At 52.1% G+C, this 16,475-nt stretch overlaps 1 long non-coding RNA gene across 1 annotated transcript; it reads left to right on the top strand.

Annotated features, from left to right (window-relative positions):
• Positions 1 to 3,277: 3,277 nt before the first annotated feature.
• LOC137167336 (uncharacterized) lies at positions 3,278 to 11,111 on the top strand. Its single transcript, XR_010924093.1, has 2 exons — positions 3,278 to 4,111; positions 9,483 to 11,111. It is a non-coding gene; the product is annotated as an uncharacterized lncRNA (long non-coding RNA).
• The last annotated feature ends 5,364 nt before the right edge of the window (positions 11,112 to 16,475 follow it).

Here is a 16,475-nt window from a genome sequence, read left to right as displayed (position 1 = left end):
GGGGAGGTTGCCTGAGACTGGTGCTTTGCAAATTTTGGGGGGAATTGGTCCTTCTGTAATACCCGAACCATGGCAGTGCGGGACTGGTGTCATGTTCTCAGTACTTGGGCAGACAGACAGACAGACAGATGATAGCTGGAGCCTTAGAATGGAAATGTTCAACCCCAATCTTGAGTCTGGCGCACACCCACCCTTTGCTGATAGTCAACTGTATTTTCATACAAGTTCTTTGGAAGTAATGCCACGAGAATACTGATGATGTACGTGTGTTGTGCTGTCAGCATCCTCTTCAGACATTAGGTGCTGGAAGCAAAAATTAACATCCAGCACTTGGAATATAAAGTATTTTAAGGCCATTTGAGGGGAGGGGGGACAATAGGTTTTTCATCTCTTTTTCAGCTGCTGGAGTTTCTGTGGAGACCCCCACCAGCCTTGATGGGATTAACCAGGTGCCCATTAACAGTGAAGTGACCTGGCATTGCCTGGGAGAGGGAGGGCCAGGGTTAATGGAAAGTGAAGCCCAGCAGGGGAAGGGCTGAGACTGTGCTTGAAAGACAGGAAGCTGCAGGCAGATTGTATGTGTAGTGGGGGAGGTCAGTGGTCAGTCTCTGGGAGGCTGGGCTCATTAGGGGCCGGGAGGAAGGCTAGGGGGAGAGTCAGCCCTGGAGTAAGGAGTCTGGCAAGGAGCTCGATTAGGAGGTGAGGTAGTCACAGGGAGCCGAGTACACGCCCCAGGTAAACCCAGGACCAGGCAAGAGAAGAGGGAGACGCTTAGGAGCCCAGGGAAACAGCAGCCTCGATGGGCACAGAGCAGAGCTGCGCTGCTGATTAAAGGGTTCCTGGGCTGGAGCCTGCTCTAGAGACAGGCCTGGCTTTCCCCTGCTAGCCAGCGTAGAATGGCAGAGGGCGCCACGCTGGGGCTGGCCACCATCCGTAGAGGGCATTTAGAGAGTGGTCCTGGCTGGACTTCGCAACCCCAGATGCGGGAGGATGGGGGACTGAAGGGTGACCTGAGCACGTGGCCACATTACCAGAAGGGAGACTACCCCCGAGCAAACAAAGGCAGAAGGGGCGTCCCATGCAGTGAGAGCCACTTGCCCAGACTTAAGGTTTCTCTACACTGACGGCGCTGCAGCTGCACCGCTGTAGCACGTAGTGAAGACAAGAGAGCTTCTCCCCTCGGCGTGGGTACCCCACCTCCCTGAGAGGCAGTAGCTATGTTGCTGGGAGAAGCACCTGTCTCATGTGCTGTGGGATACACGGAGTATGTGAAAGAACAGCCCATATTTCTAACTGAGAGAGAGCCCTATTGTTAGCAGATTGTTAGCTCTTTGGGCAGAGACAGTCCTTTCGTACTGTGTTTGTGCAGCACCTAGCACTCTGGGATCCTGGAGTGTGCAATACCACAATCACTAATAATAATAACAACCACAAAACATAGAACAATACAATAACAATACAGCCATCTACAATACAGTGAGACCAAACAAATAATAAGAATAATGCTATACTTAAGGCCCTGCTTGAATCGCGGGATAATTGTCGAATGCTTACGGCTCAGTTGCGGACAAGACGTGGAAAAGCGTAGAAAAGTAATAATGGAATTTTATTAATTGCAGTCATTTGGAAAAGCCAGAGAAGACCTATTTGTTTAAGAAAAATTTGCTGGAACAATATAAACACTGAAGTATTATGTTATGTCTGCTAATTTTTTTGTTAATCAGACATTTTGCTGCAACTATATTACAGCTATTAATGTCTGGGGCTGACAGCCCGAGCCCCAGCCAATGTCTGCTCAGATAAATGGAGTTCTACTGTACTAATGGTGTGTGTTGCAAATCTCAAAATGTATGCAAAATTGTATGGACTGTGCAAAGGAAGCTAATTTAAATCAAAACTGCGGTGGAAGCTTAATATGGCGGGAGCCGCAATTTCCGCAATATCACAAATTAAGTAGGGCCTCAGATATATTTTTAATTGGCGTTCACAGAGCATCATAGCATGTGTCACCAGCGGCTAGGCCACTAGCCTAGGACTCAGGAGACTTGGGTTCCTCTCCCACTCCACTGGGCTGACCAGTGACCTTGGGCAAGTCAGTTGCCCTCTCTGTTCCTCAGTTTCCCCATCTGTAAAATAGGGATAATATTGCTTTGATGTTTAGTGTTATGCTCTGAAGTTGAAAATTGCTCTATATGGGCTGCTACCGTCTATTTATTATTATGATTACCTTTACTTTCCAAAGTGAATTCAGTGCTGGTCTATTTGACTCCTGCAGGAGTGGGTTTCTGGGGGGCTCAGCACAAGCTTACCTGTGGCTTCCCCATTCAGAAAGAGGAAGGAGCACAATGAAGAGGGAGGTAGCTAAACACAGAGGCCAAACAAAAGGTGTCAGGATGAGAGTGAGATCAAAGGGACAATAATCATAACCACTAGCTCTCAAAGCAGGTGAATGTTATTATCCCCATTTTACAGAGGGGGAAACAGGCAAAGAGAGGGGAAGTGACTTGTCAGAGGTCATCCAGCAGGCCTATGGTAGAGTTGGGAATAAAACCTAGGTCTCCTGAGTCCCAGTCTAGTGCACTAGCCAAATTGCTTCCCTTTCACCAGCAAGAGGGGTACAGAGCAGAGAACTCCAGATGGCACCCGCTATTCTAAAGGCTGTGATGGACAGCCTCGGAGGCGGATGTCCTCCCGCCATGGAACAGGGACATCCCCAGGCAGCAACTGTGCCAGCTTTCCCTCCCCCTGCCATGACTCTGGTCTCAGAAGATCAGTCTCAAGGGACGAGAGAAAGATTGTGACGTGGCCAACCCCACGCACGGAAAAAAGCAGGAGTCAGGCCCCTCCACGATCAGGAGATTGTCTTAAAAATCACAAGATTGAAAAAAAAAAAAAGTTTGCCCAGCGCCGACCCTTCAGCCCCCCCTGGGTCCCAGTGAGCTGCTTATTTGGTGTCCTGCCAAGGAAAGCCGTCCAGCAGGGTGAGGTTGGGTTCTCTCTGTGGGTAGCTGGAGGCTCATGCCGAATAAAGGAGATGGACAGTGCCCTTTGATCTTAGCATATGTGCTCAGACCCTATGGGGATAGGAGACCCATTCAGCAGCTTAGTGTGACGGGGTAGGTACAGGTATTCCCCCCCTCCCAACCCCGCTAGGGCAAAGAAAGAGTTAACTGCAGACAGCGCAATTAGAGCACCTGGTTGCACCTGGAAAGTGGACTAATTGCAGCTGAAGATGCAGCCTAGCTGAGAAGGGGGTTGCAGGGAAGGATACTGCAGTTCATGCTGGAGTATGGAGACAGGCCTAGAGAGAGGCAGATGTACAGGAAGCCCAGGAGGGGCCGGGGCCGAGGCCGGAAGGAGTCGAGGGAGGGTGTGAGGGAGCTGTCTGGCTCAAGGCTGGCAGCAGAGTCCGTCTCCTAGCAACCAGGCGGGCCTGCAGCAGGCTCCCTGCTTGACCGAGTGGTCAGGAAGGATGGCCGGCCTTGTTCCCCAGCCGGGCTTCTGCTCCCTCTGGGCTGCCTCAGCTTGCTCCTGGTTCCGGCTTCCTGGGTTTTGACTGTGGTTCTGACCCCCCAGCGGGACTATTAATTCTCAGCTCCGACTCCTGCTTCCTCGCTCTGGCCCTGGGACTGGATCTGCTTCCCAGCTCCTGCTGTGATCACTAGGCCTGGCTGCCCATGACCAGGCTCTAACAGGAGAAGACTTTCGCTGCTTACCACAGGGTCCCTGTCCCTGGGAGAAGAGGGAAGGGTGGCCCGGGTTCCCCTACCAGCCCCGGGGAAAGGCAGACTGACACCAGGGGGAGCAGGACTGTTGAGTTTGGGGCCAGGCCTCCAGGGAATAGCCCCCAGGAGCTGTTGCGTTGCACGAGACGGGAGGACGACCCTGCAGAGTCCAGGAAGGAGGGAAGAATCCGTGGAGGAGCGAGCCTGGGTTGGGGGCGAAGAGCTGCATTTGTTTGCCTTTGGTGTATTGGCCTCTCCGTTGCCCGGGAAGGGGTGAGACTGAATGGGACCTGGGGCTGAGTCCCGAGAAGAGGCAGGCCCCTGAGGGCCCAAAGCAGATGGAGTCAAAGAAGCTACACCCGCCCAGCCATGAGGGGATACCACTGGTGAGTCGACGCCTTTATAATTAGCTGGATGGATGCATGTGGGGATTGGCAGATAGATTTAGCGACCTCATTGAAATGGGATTCGTGTGTCTCAAACCCCCTGTTGTTTTTTTAAAAGCTCAACCCGCGCCTGCAAATCATTTTGTGGCCCGGGTGCTTCTCCACCTTTCAAAGGAGACGTAAAACCAAGGTCCTCGGCACTAGGGGTTATTAAAGATCCCCTGGCCTCACTTAACAACACTTTACTTCCCTAAAATTCCTCCTGCTGTTTCAATTGGAAAAGCTATTCTGCATTTCTTGTTCTAAGTTGTTGAGGACTGAAGAACACCCCAGCAGTGGCTGCATTTCAGTGCCAGTTGGAGTGATCCCTGTAGAGCGGTATACGTTTGTAATGCACCTGAATACCAAAACGGGGGGCCACAGTCTGCTCTCAATGACACTTGCATAAATACTGAGTCAATCTGAAGTCGATGCGGTTATTCAGCAACTTCACTGCTATGACAGCAATACTTGGCTCTGTGTATTTTGTCACGGGCAACATTTTCCTAAATGTCTCAGGCACTTGGAAGCCAGATTTTTAAACTTGTGTAAACACCTATGCTTGCAAATAGATGCCAGCTGAGGTTTTCAAATGGGAGGTCGCTGCCTAGCACTTTTGAAGCTCTCACAAGGCCAGTATCTGCACCTTTAGGCACCTAAATACCAGTGAAGAGCTAGCTTCTAGGAGCCTGAGTCTCACTGAAAGTCAATGGGATTTAGGCTTCTGGGGCTAGATGTGCAAAAGTCACTTTGATTTAGGCTTTTTTAAAAGCCACAGAGCTGCTTTACCCCCTCACTCTTAACTATGCAACCAGACAGGATAGCCCCCAGGCATCAAGAGGCTTTAATGAAAGACCCATGTCGTGCTTTTCTTAAGTGCAAATCCCATGTCAGTGGCGTGTAGTGTTGCTATGATGCTGACGTCATTGACGGGAAACAGGTTTTGTAGATTTAAGTCCGTGGTGCTTCTAAATAGAAGACCCAGGGTGGAGTCATTTTCCCTGTTTGGGGGCTGGGATAGCAGTCACTCTGAGTCCCCCAGTGATGAAGACAAAGATTGGTTGCAGTTGATAGCTATGGGGCAATGAGAGGGCCGCATGTTGGCTGCCTTTAAAATTGGACTGATACTCCCAGCATGCTTTGTTATTACTTTGGCTCCTGCATAGCTCTGCATACCTCTAGCAGAGATCAAAGAAAAGGTCAGTAGGTCACTTCCAGTGATTTCTTCTGATCCTCATAAACTTTATTCACTGGCTCCCAATAAGCACCTCTCCAGCGGCCCCTAATCGGCAGGTAATCAATTTCTCCAGACAATGCGCAGTGAAAGGAGCTGAAAAAGAAGCGGCCCTCGCTTGGGGAAAGCTTTAGATACGTCTCCGCAGTGCAATTAAGTCTGTTCTGTTCGGGCTCAATGGCCATCACTATGGTGTCTGAGCCGCTAAAATGTGCGATCCACTTCTAGCGAACGGCCAACATTTTGGTGGTTGTAAATGGGTTTAGTTCTAATGAAGCCAGTGGGGTTAGTCATTTAAGGGCCCAGAATTCAGGTCTAGAAGCATCGGGGATTAGTGTGCAAGAAGAGTGGGGGGCAGAGGAAAGGCAGCTCCATTCAACACTCTCTGTTCCCTTCCCCAAGTGATCAGTAACCTATCAGCTAGTGGACTTACCCCTCACTCCATTGCATTAGCCTTTGCTATGGTAAAAGGGCTTATCCCATGGACACACATCAACAACTCCCACTGAAATCAGCCGACGTCGCATGCCTGCATGTCTAAACGGGGGAATTTAGCCCAGTGATAGCTACTAATTATCTCGATCCTCAGCATCATGTCGGTTGTGTAGATTGTGTTCTCTGGTTATTTATAGTTCCAGTTACTTTTTATTGTGATTGCAGGAAAGATGAAAAAGTAACAATTGTGGTGTAGTGAGGACTGTGTGGAAATTGCAGGTTATCGCTTTAAGAGTGTGGGGGTTTTCCTGGTCCTGCCTACAGGCCGTAGGGCTCTGTAAGGAAGTGTGCAATCTGGGCTTTTCCGCAGTCCGTGTGCATGCGGACTATAATAAGAGGTGGTGAGCTGGGCAGCTCTGTTTTAGGGTGCAGCCTGTTTTGTGTCTCGGGTTTTTTGTTTTTTTTTATTCTTTTGTGTTTATTGTTGCAATAAATGGTACTTTTGCTGGAAGGTTGCAAAGTATGTTATCTAACTCTTGTTTGTATGCTGTGAAACCTAACCATAAATCACATTTAAAATTAGTGTCGGTTTAAGGCACAGAGGCCCAGGTAAATGCATATGCATTAGCAAGGCAGAGGGAGGCACAAATATTTAAACTATAATAATCCAAAGATGATATTATTTATTATCTGTATGTGGTAGTCCCTGGGAGCCCTAAACCTGGACCTTGACATCACTGCGCTTGGTGCTGTACAGACTATACAAAGAGCTGGGCTGAGACGTAATACAAAGTTCCTCACACTGTGAAGCTGCTGGTGCAGCATGGTCCATGGACTAGGACACCTGGGTTCTGTTCGTCACTCTGCTGTGTGACATGGCGAATAATTTCCCTCTCTGTGCCTGTTTTTCTTCGTGCCCTTTGTCTATTTAGATTGTAAGCTCTTTGGGGCAGGGAATGCCTTCATCAGTACTTTGCACAATCCGGTCTCAGCTAGGTGCTACTGAACCAATCCATAAACCATTCCCCCTGTGCAGTGGGGTAGCGTGAGGCTTAGACCCATTTAAGTCACGTTAAGGGTCCTGAGTGGAATTTCAGCAGTGCCTCGTCCTTGCATATTTGTGCAAGAGGGGGTCTGACCCCAGCTCCAGAAACCTGCTTCTTATGTGGTCAAGCGTAAAGAGCTCAGTGGATGCCTCGACATCTCCTGTTCCAAGATCAGAGGCTGCTCACCAGATATGGGGGCTTGCCATGTTCCCCACGATAGACCCAACCAGTCCCGTGCTCGGGCCTGATTCCGCCCCCCAGCTTGTTGCCCCCCGTGCAGTCACTTGCACCAGCGCAAGGTGCATGTAAAACACTAGGCCTGAATTCTTACTCCCTAAGGCCATGTCCACACTATGGAGACGCCGCCGACGTAGCTACAGTGCCATAGCTGTGCTGGCATCACCCGTCAGTGTAGACCCAGCGTACACCAATGGATGGGGTTTTTCTGGCGGCAGTAAGGTCGATGGAAGCATTCTTCCATTGACCTAGCTGCGTCTACACCAGGGGTTAGGCTGACATAGCTACAATGCTCCGTTGTGTGGATTATTTACACCCCGACCGCTGCAGCCCCAGCCACACCATCTGCACAGCTGTTTGTAGCGCCAGAGCATGACCCCGAGTCTGCTGGGCTGTGTAGACATGCCTGTTAGGGGCTCTCTACATCACCAGAGCAGCACAGAGGGGCCAAGAACTCAGGCTGTGCTGGTCACTCACCTCGCACTGACAGTACAAGGTCATGGCGTGGGGTGGCCTGCTATTATCGGGGCCCTCCCAATATTAGGGGCTTCGTCTTATATACACAACTATAGCCCCTGACTTTTCACACTTGCTCTTCGGTCACCCTCCCTAGCGCAATGGGGTCCTGCTCCATGACTGGGGCTCCTTGGAGGTACTGCAGTATAAATAATAAGAGGGTGAGGGAGAAACTGGCTCTCTGGAATCTCACCAAGGGATCCCCTTGAAGAAAGCAATGAAAAGGGAACAGGAACGGATGGCTTCCTAGCTGGAGTGGAGTTCTCAGGCCATCTTTTGCTGCACAAATAGTATCTTTTTTGGGTGTGTGGGGGGGTTGTTTTCCTAGGAATGCTGGATGCATAGGAAATCATTGGTAATCATGTATTTTGTTACATGAGGTACAAAAATGTCGTTGTTTGAAAGGGAGGTGGAGGGAGGGGCGGGGTGGAAGACCTTGAAAATATAAGGCAGAATGAAAGGAGATCCTCTTCCTAAAGAAATTATCTCTTGGCGTGCGGCCCTCGAACCTCCTATTCACTCACTCCAGCTCTGATGTTGCCATTTCCCATGATGCGCTGATTCATAATAATCAGTTACCAAAATATCTTCTTGCAGCAAAATCAGAGGAACAAACGCTCTCGTTTTTTGGGTTCCCCCACCCCCGTCCTTTTCGCATAATTTCGTCTCAGGACTGCAAGTGTGTAACTTCGCTGGCTGCTGCTTGCAACATGAAATGAGTTTAATTAGGGCATATGGATTTTCTTGCTTCTGAAGATAATCACTGCATGTCAGGAGCACAGGGAAAGGGGAAGTGGGGGAAATGTCCTGCTGGGCAAAAGATCAGGTCAAGGCAACTGTGCCACTGAAATCCTACCTAAGGGTGAAATTCTCTCTCTCTCTCTCTCTCTCTCTCTCAAACGCACAAGGCGAATTTCACTCAGTCTTTTGGGGCCTGGCTACTCTGGTGACATGGTTATCTGTATTATGGTACTGCCAAAAGTCCTCCTCCAAGATCATTGTGCTAGACACTGCATGTACACGTAGTAAGACAGGCCTTGACCTGAAGAGTTTACATTCTAAATCAACATGACAGACAAAGGAGGAATTATTAATCCCATTGTATTGATGGGGAAACTGAGGCAGGGAGCGGGGAGGTGACTTGTCCAAGGTCACCCAGCGGGACAGTGGCAGAGCCAGGAACCAAACCCAGGTCTGCTGAGCTCTAGTCTAGGGCTCTCACCTCGGGGAACAGCAACACTGGTATCAGGGAGGGGCACACACTATTCTGACACCTTATAAGGCACTTGTATAACTGCGTCCACACAAGGGGTTGTACTGATACAACTAGATCAGTTTTAAAAAAATCACACCTTTAAGCCACAAAGGGTGTGTGCACGCCACATGCTGGCAAGCACCCCCAGCTCCAGGTGCAGACCTACCTCCGGTTTTACTGGCACAAACACTCTGTGTAATACAGCCTTTGGGTCTGGTTCTCATTGCTTTAAGTCCCTTTTACTCTGGCATGGCAGAGGGGCCTTAGAGTGGATGTAAATGACACACGCTCTGCATTGGTGCCACTTCATGACCCAACTGGTTGCCAACTCTCCAGCATTGCCCTGGTGTCTCCAGGAATTCAAGATTAATTTTGAATTAAAGATTACATCATGTGATGACGCCTCCAGGAATATGTCCAACCAAAACTGGCTGCCCTCAACTGGTCTAAAGGGTCCTTGGTGTAAATGAGAATCAGGCCCTTGCTTTTCTGCAGTGTATTGTAATTTATAGACTAGGGTTGGAGCGTTCATTTTCCACTAAATGAAATGCTGCTTATTCTATCTGCTAAAGGTCCCTGCTGCAATGTATCTTCCTCCCCCTCCTGCAGGTCCAGTGGGAGTGAAGATGTCTAACGTAATGAGCTGAAAGGGGGAACCCAGTCGCACGCTAATGAAATTGGCAGAGAGCTACTGAACTGGGAGATTTTGCAAAGGGAGGCGGGGTGGCTGCAAAGGGATGACATTGGGCCTATGGCCCTGGCCTCGTGGATGGCTTTCTACAGAAGAGAGCTGGGAAGCTGAGCTGGGTGCCAGGGCACTACCCGCCGTGGCGCAGCTGAAAACGCAGCACCAGCTGCTAGTGGGGCCTCCGATGACAACGTCGTCGTTCCTGGGTCAGGCAAAGGGCCAGCAAAGATGCACCTTCAGCGGGTAACGCCCTGGGAAGATGCCAGCGCTGGCCAGATTCTCAATCGCGGCTGACACTAGGCTCAGCTCCTCTTTCCAGGGCATGAGGCCAGGTGCATCTGCCCAGGGGAGTGCAGAGAGGGGGCCCCTGAGTGCAGCAACTCTGCCCCCAACTCGCCTGGGCTCTGGCTGCCCTGCTGGGGTCTGGATTGAGCTGGGGGCTCAACTCACTTTGAGGCTTTGGCAAGTGTTGCTATGTGCCCGAGGGGTACCCCACGCCTTTCCTCTGCTGCATCCCCAGGGGCCGAGCCTTGGAGTTTAACTCCACACTGCAGCCCAGCATCAGCGACAGCACAGGTGAAAGGAGGGCAAAGCCAGGCACTTGGCTTCGGTGTGGAATTCGAATCAACTTTTTTGGGTCCATTTCACAGCCCGCCCTGCTGTCATGGGAGTTTACACAACCCTCCTCCCCAGCCTCATGCACCCCGTCCCCCGCCCTCCCATGCAGACCCTCTCACACCTGTGCACGCACCCCATAAGTACGCACACACACCCACGCGCGCACGGGCCAGCCAAGCTGCATGAAAACGGCTTGAATCTGAAGTTCAAGGAAACGGAAGCTGAGAAACTTTGGAAGCTCAGAGGGCGGCTCCTGGTGGGGCCGTGCCTGGGAGCAGTGGGCCTGGCACACTTCCTATCTTGCTGTCCTCGGGCCCCCGCGTTCGTTCTGCTTCCTGGACACAGAATGTATTGGTGATGCAGGGATTTAGGAGTTTGTTCACTTGATCTGACTCGTTGATTCCCAGATCTATCACCAATGCAAGGCTGCACGTCTTTGCTATTAACGCCACTGTTTGACAATGCCTTATATGCATCCAAATGCAGGCCTGGGTCTTGTAACAGCCCCAGGATGACAATTAGCAATGGCTGATTGGGCCTTTGAAGACAGCAGCTGTGGGTAGAGCTTCTGAGATGGCAGTGGTGGGTCTAGCGTTCTCGTCTTCATGCGGGGAGGGTGTGTGTGCGGTTAATGCTAACGCAGGGGTGGGAGCATCAGGACTCCTGGGTTCTAGTCTCACGTCTGCCACTGATTTGCTGGGAGAATCTTGGCCGTGTCTCTCTTGCTCTTTAAAGTGGGAGGATCGTTCCCCCACTCCCGTTTGACAGGGCCATCGCACAAGGCTTCATTCTCTAAAAGCGATGATACACTGAGGGGTCCTATGGAAACATTTATGTAGGGATAATTCACAAGCTCTTAGTCCGCTCCAGCTTCAACCCCGTAACTCCCCTGAAACTGGGGCTGTCCTGGGATCTGCAATCTGAGCATCTTCCTTTGTGTTTGTAGCTCCGTGGCCTGAGAATTGGGGGGAAATCGGAGTAAAGTGGAGGTGAGGGAGGGCCAACTTCAGGGCTGGTGGGGGGGGGAGGGCCAAATGAATGCCATTAATTGAGGGTGTGGCGGTTGCAATGCAGACACTTGTCCCCTGGGGGATGGTGCTGAGCCCCAAACAACTCCTCTCCGTACACGCTCCCACGAAGAGCTGATCCACTGATAGTTGCTGGAGAGGCCATAAATCATTTGTCTCTGCTACAAAAAAGGCTCCCCACACCCCTTGCTGCTGCATTATTAAGGAAACCAGGGACACGGAGACGCCTCCCACCAGGCTACCTCTCCCCGCCCGGCTCCCGACTGACTGCAGAGTTTCAGAGAGCTGGAAACTCACAGCATCTTCCTCACATGGCTGTGAGCGTCCCAGCAGGCCCCCGGCTGCTGTTCATTAGAAGGGGACTCGTCGTCTCGCTGGAGAATCGGAGCAGGGTTTGCAGCTGACGCCGGTTGCTTTACCCCCCGGGCCAATCCCAGTTTGGCAAGGGGCTGCTCTCTTGCATGGCGGGGAACAGGGGACCCCGTTTGAAGAGGTATGAATGGGGGAAGGGAGGGAGGTGTCAAGGGAACCAGCAGAGGCTGCTATACTGCGGGCAGCGAGCTTGTTTCTGACTCCTCTCCACTCCACCGATGCGGCTGTTTGTATTGTACACGCTCGCCCTAATCGACTGCGGGTAGCTAGGGCTGAACAGCTCCTGGGATTGCTCCCTGCAGGGCTTTGCCTGGCCTAGTCTGAAAAGTCCTCTCTGGCTTCCTCGTTCCTCTCCTTGGCTCAGCCGCCTGCCCCTGCGCCGGTTGAGAAAGAGTTTGCAAGGGAATCCGGCGCTTATGAAAGGCACTAACAGCCCAGACGCTGGGCAAGCTTGCTCCTGCGGGCTCTGGAAACATCGGTGCTGACCCTGCAGCCCCTGCTATCTCAGCCCTGGGCTCCCGGCATACAGCTCTGCCGGTGCCCCTCAACCCTGAGCGTCAGCCTTAGCTGCTAGCCCAGCCCTGGGCCGCTCCCGGCCCCTGCTCTGCTGGTGCTCCTCTGTCCTGATCTGCAACCCTGGGCTCCTTCCCCAGCTGTCTTGATGTCCCTGACTCTTGACTCACAGCTCCCCTTATCCCAGCCCTGGGCTCCCGCCCAGCTCTACCGGTGCAGTCCTGAGCTGCAGCCCCCCTGCCAGTCCAGCCTCGAGGTCTCCACCTACGCACAGATCTGCAAGGCTCCATCGGTGCACCTTACTGGGAGGCAGTGATGGCTCACGCAGTGGTGCCGACTTCACAACGTTGCGTGAGGCAGCTAGAAGAGCACCCAGTGCGGCTGCCCTGCCTACTCCCCATAGCCAAGGGGGGGGATTCCCCCGCTGGCCTGGGACCTTCCCACATTTCATGCTGCTGAGTCTGATGATTTTCTGGTGGAGGCAGCTGTTCCCACACGGGGTGCAATTCACCCTGGTGCAGCGGGCCCACTCAGGGCCTCAGCCCGTCTCAAGCTTCACTCCTCAAGGACGGGGCCTATAAGTGGTGCAATGTCTTCATGTTGCTGCTCCGTGCAGGGGTGAATCTTGCCCGTTCTCCATCGCTGCATGACCCCTCCTCACGCTCTACGCTATATATATTGTTACTTCGCTCCTTGTCCTATAGTGCCGCTGTGTTAAACAGCTGCCACGTTCCACTCCAGAGGTGGCTGCATGTCAGTGGCCGCGTACACCGGGTGCATCTGGCGGTCGGGGATGAAAGGCGCTGGAGAAATTATTCACCGCTGATGAACGCCTGCGGATCAGAACTGCGGCCTGGACGGATGAATTACGAGGCCCTTCCTGTTTGGCAGCGAGCGCCTGCGATGAACCAATAAATCCAGAGCTGTGGCAGTATTAATCACCCCTGCAGGGGAAAGCAGTTTGAAGGGCAGCAACTCCTCTCCTGGGCTGCCTTTCTGAGCACAGAACAATGCCAGCTGAGCAACAAAGGGACCAGCCTAGCAGAGATTCTTCCCACCTCTCACCAGCAGTCCTACTGTTTCCTCTCCAGCCTGGAGATTTACCTTGAGAAACTACCCTGGGGAAACTGGTGGTTCAGTGCCGAGGACTTCGGTTCGAGATGCCCTAACACCAGACGGTCACACACTCCTCCGTCCAGCGGGGCAAACAAAATCCTCCTAAAATTGATCCTAGTGGGGCTCCCCAGGAGCTGGTTCTTATCCGCCTTTCCCCGTAAGCTAGGTGGCTTCTCTACGGCAGATGAACAACCCCAGTTCTGACGCTGACTGGACCCCGGTCTGCCCCTGCCTTCATGGGGGGAAGCTTTCTCAGAGCGGAGGGCTCTTCACTCCAGCAGACAAAAGGAGAGTGAGATCCAGTGGCTGGAAACTGAAATCAGACAAACGCAGGCTGGGGAAATGCGGGACCAGTCTTTAACGTGTGAGGGGGATTAATGATTGTAACAGCTTACCCAGGAAGGTGGGGGACTCGCCATCACTTGGAGTCTGCCGATCAAGGCTGGGTCAGGGTATCTCCTTCTAAAAGATACACCCTCGCTCAAGCAGAAGTGAGGGGCTTGAGACGGGAATCACTCAGTGGGATGCTCTGGCCTGGCTGTGTTGGAGGTCAGACTAGAAAACCACAATGGTCCTTTCTGCCCTTAAAATCTGGGAGTGACATTCTGGCTGCTTTGAAATCAATGGCAAAAGTCCCCTTGACTTCCATGGGGCCAGGAGTTCATTCTGTGGAGGCTTTGCGTTTAGCTGGGGTGCAGCGGCTTGCTTTATTTATTTTGCACGGTGTGTGATCCTTGAGGGCCTGACTCTTCACCTGGCCTGCCCCTCGTGCAGTCATCTTACACCAATGCAAGTGCAAAAGTGCCACCAGCAGTACTTTCCACCCGCCTGTGCATTTCTGCAAACGCCTGCACGATGGAGAACTGGGCTCATTCATGTAGACGTGCTGCAATAATTGCTCAGCGCTGGGGCGAACAGCATCAATTTAGAGTCCCTTTTGACTCTGGAGTAGCGATGATGTTTGCCTGGTGCAAACAGCCCCTAGCCTAGAGCAGCCCTTAACCTAGCAGCCTGGGAATTGTTCCTGAGGAAAGCCCAGCAGGGGCAGAGCAGGTGGCGTCTATTGTTTTGTTTTCTAAAGAAGAGGGATCCCTCTGTGACTTGTTACTTGCTCTGCAACCTGGATTGATTTCCGCCCCCCTCTTCTCCAATTCCCATCAGCTTTAATCCTTGCAAAAGAGGGGGACTGGGAATGGGACAAGAGTCCTTCTGCTTCAGGGAGCTGCTTGTAAACTAGACCGGGTTGGAACTGGCCAAAAGTGCGTGTTAGTGGCCTGGTTCTGCTGGCAGAGACTGAGACCCAGCAGCCTTAGGAGGGAATGGGACAATGCGACTGAGTTGCTCGCTTCACCCTAGAGCTGGCCCATGCAGTGAAGGATGGCGGAGTAACCCACTGGTGTGTATGTTCTAGGTCCCCCCGTCTCTGTCTGGGAGGTGAGGCTGTTACAGGCCCAGCCCAACAACCTTGCTTAGTTTCCACTGTAGCAGCTGATGCTTTTAGCTGGGGAGGTCCTCAGCTCAGTCCTCAGGCTGTTGGCCAAACTGGAGACCATCTCGTCCGTGTGCGCTCTGCCAAGAGAGGACTGGGCCCTTCAAGAAGTCACTCTAGCACCTTTCCCAGCTCTGCCCCTCACAGCCTCTCTCCGTGCCTCAGTTTCCTTAACAGGAACAAGAGCAAGCGGGGTACCAGGAGGAGGGTGGGAAGGGTTAATCACACCTCACTGTCTGGATACAAGTGTGAAGTATCCTGTCCTTAGAAAGAGAAATTGAACTCCCAGCTGTGCAGGGGGCTCCCCATTGACCACTGACTGTTGTGTCTGCTCACCTGTTTGTGAGCAGCGATTGACTTTGCCCGCGCCGACTGCCTGATGCCGAGGGGCAGGGACTGGATTCCCTAGGGTAGGAGGGAGAATTTCCAGGTGAGACAGCCCGAGATCCAAGACTTGAATCCAACCCATCAAAATGCAAACCACAGTGCGTCTCCCCACCCCCATTTCCCGAGGCCCGGGTCTGCTTTGGATTAAACTGAACTGATTGTTTCCCATGACACTGCAATCAGAAAGGAGGCAACCTGACATCGCATTAGCTCTAATCCAAGCATGTGCAAAGGGGGACAGGGGGAAATTCTGATCCCAGGGGCTATTGCTCTTCAGCGGGAGAGGGAGGGAGGAAGAACTTGGATCAGATGTATGGGTGGGGGATGGGGATGGGGCTGGCAGATTTCCCAGCAGGCTTGTTTAGCCTAAAGCCTGCAGTTGCCAACCCACGGGAAGGAGATTGCATACACTAATGCACAGGAAGGAAGCTGCCTATAGCGGGCTGCAGCTTCAGCAGGGTCGATACGCCACTACAAGCAGTACGATTGCATCCCTGCACCAAACCCAACGCCGCTCTGCAGCAATTTGTTAGGGAGCTGGGCTGCCCACTCAGGTTGCGGCCTCCTGGCTGAATCTAACTTAACCAGGACATCTTGCTTCATTTAAGTCTATCTCGCTACTGCTCTAACAACACTATGCGGCCTCCACGGGCTGATAACAAAGGGTTTTATCGCTGTATGGAATGGCTTAGTAAGCAGCATAGACTTCCCAGATGCAATAGCCACAAGCATTAAGGCCGTGGGATAAAATTCATGCCGATTCCCCGTTGCCACTAAAACAGTGATATGGGAGAAAGGGCGTGATCATAACCCAGAGGTTTACCAGGGAGGAAATCCTCACACAGGTGATGTGTTGTGGGAGCCCTGATAATTCCAGTGCTGCTGTTTTCATGTGTGTCATGGGGCTATTTCACCGCATACGTACGTACGCCCAATAGGTTCTTAGGGTGGTTGGAGGATGTCCAGGATCCAAATGTCCTTGCTTTGGGGAATTAAACTAGACAAACGATGAATTCAACCACATAAAAATGGCCATAGTGGGTCAGACCAATTGTCCATCCAGCCTTATATCCTCTCTTCTGACAATGGGCTGCGCCAGGTGCTTCAGAGAGAATGAGCAGAACAGGACAATTATCCAGTGATCCAGCCCATCATCCCACCCATCAGCTTCCGGCAGTCGGAGGTGTAGGGACATCCAGAGTTTGGGATTGCATCCCTGACACCTTGGCTAATAGCAACTAATGGCCCATCACCTTACCCAATTCTTTTTTGAACCTAGTTATATTTTTGGCCTTCACAACAGCACCGAGCAACGAGCTCCACAGGCTGATGTGCCTTGTGTGAAGTACTTCCTTGTGTTTATTTTACATCTGCTGCCTATTAATTTCATG

This window comes from Emydura macquarii, unplaced genomic scaffold, assembly GCF_026122565.2.
Source record: "Emydura macquarii macquarii isolate MOO-44397 ecotype Brisbane River unplaced genomic scaffold, CSIRO-AGI_Emac_v2 contig_2924, whole genome shotgun sequence".
NCBI lineage: Eukaryota > Metazoa > Chordata > Testudines > Chelidae > Emydura > Emydura macquarii.
The sequence above is the reverse complement of the archived record's forward strand: the minus strand, read 5'-3'. Positions and strand labels throughout refer to the sequence as shown.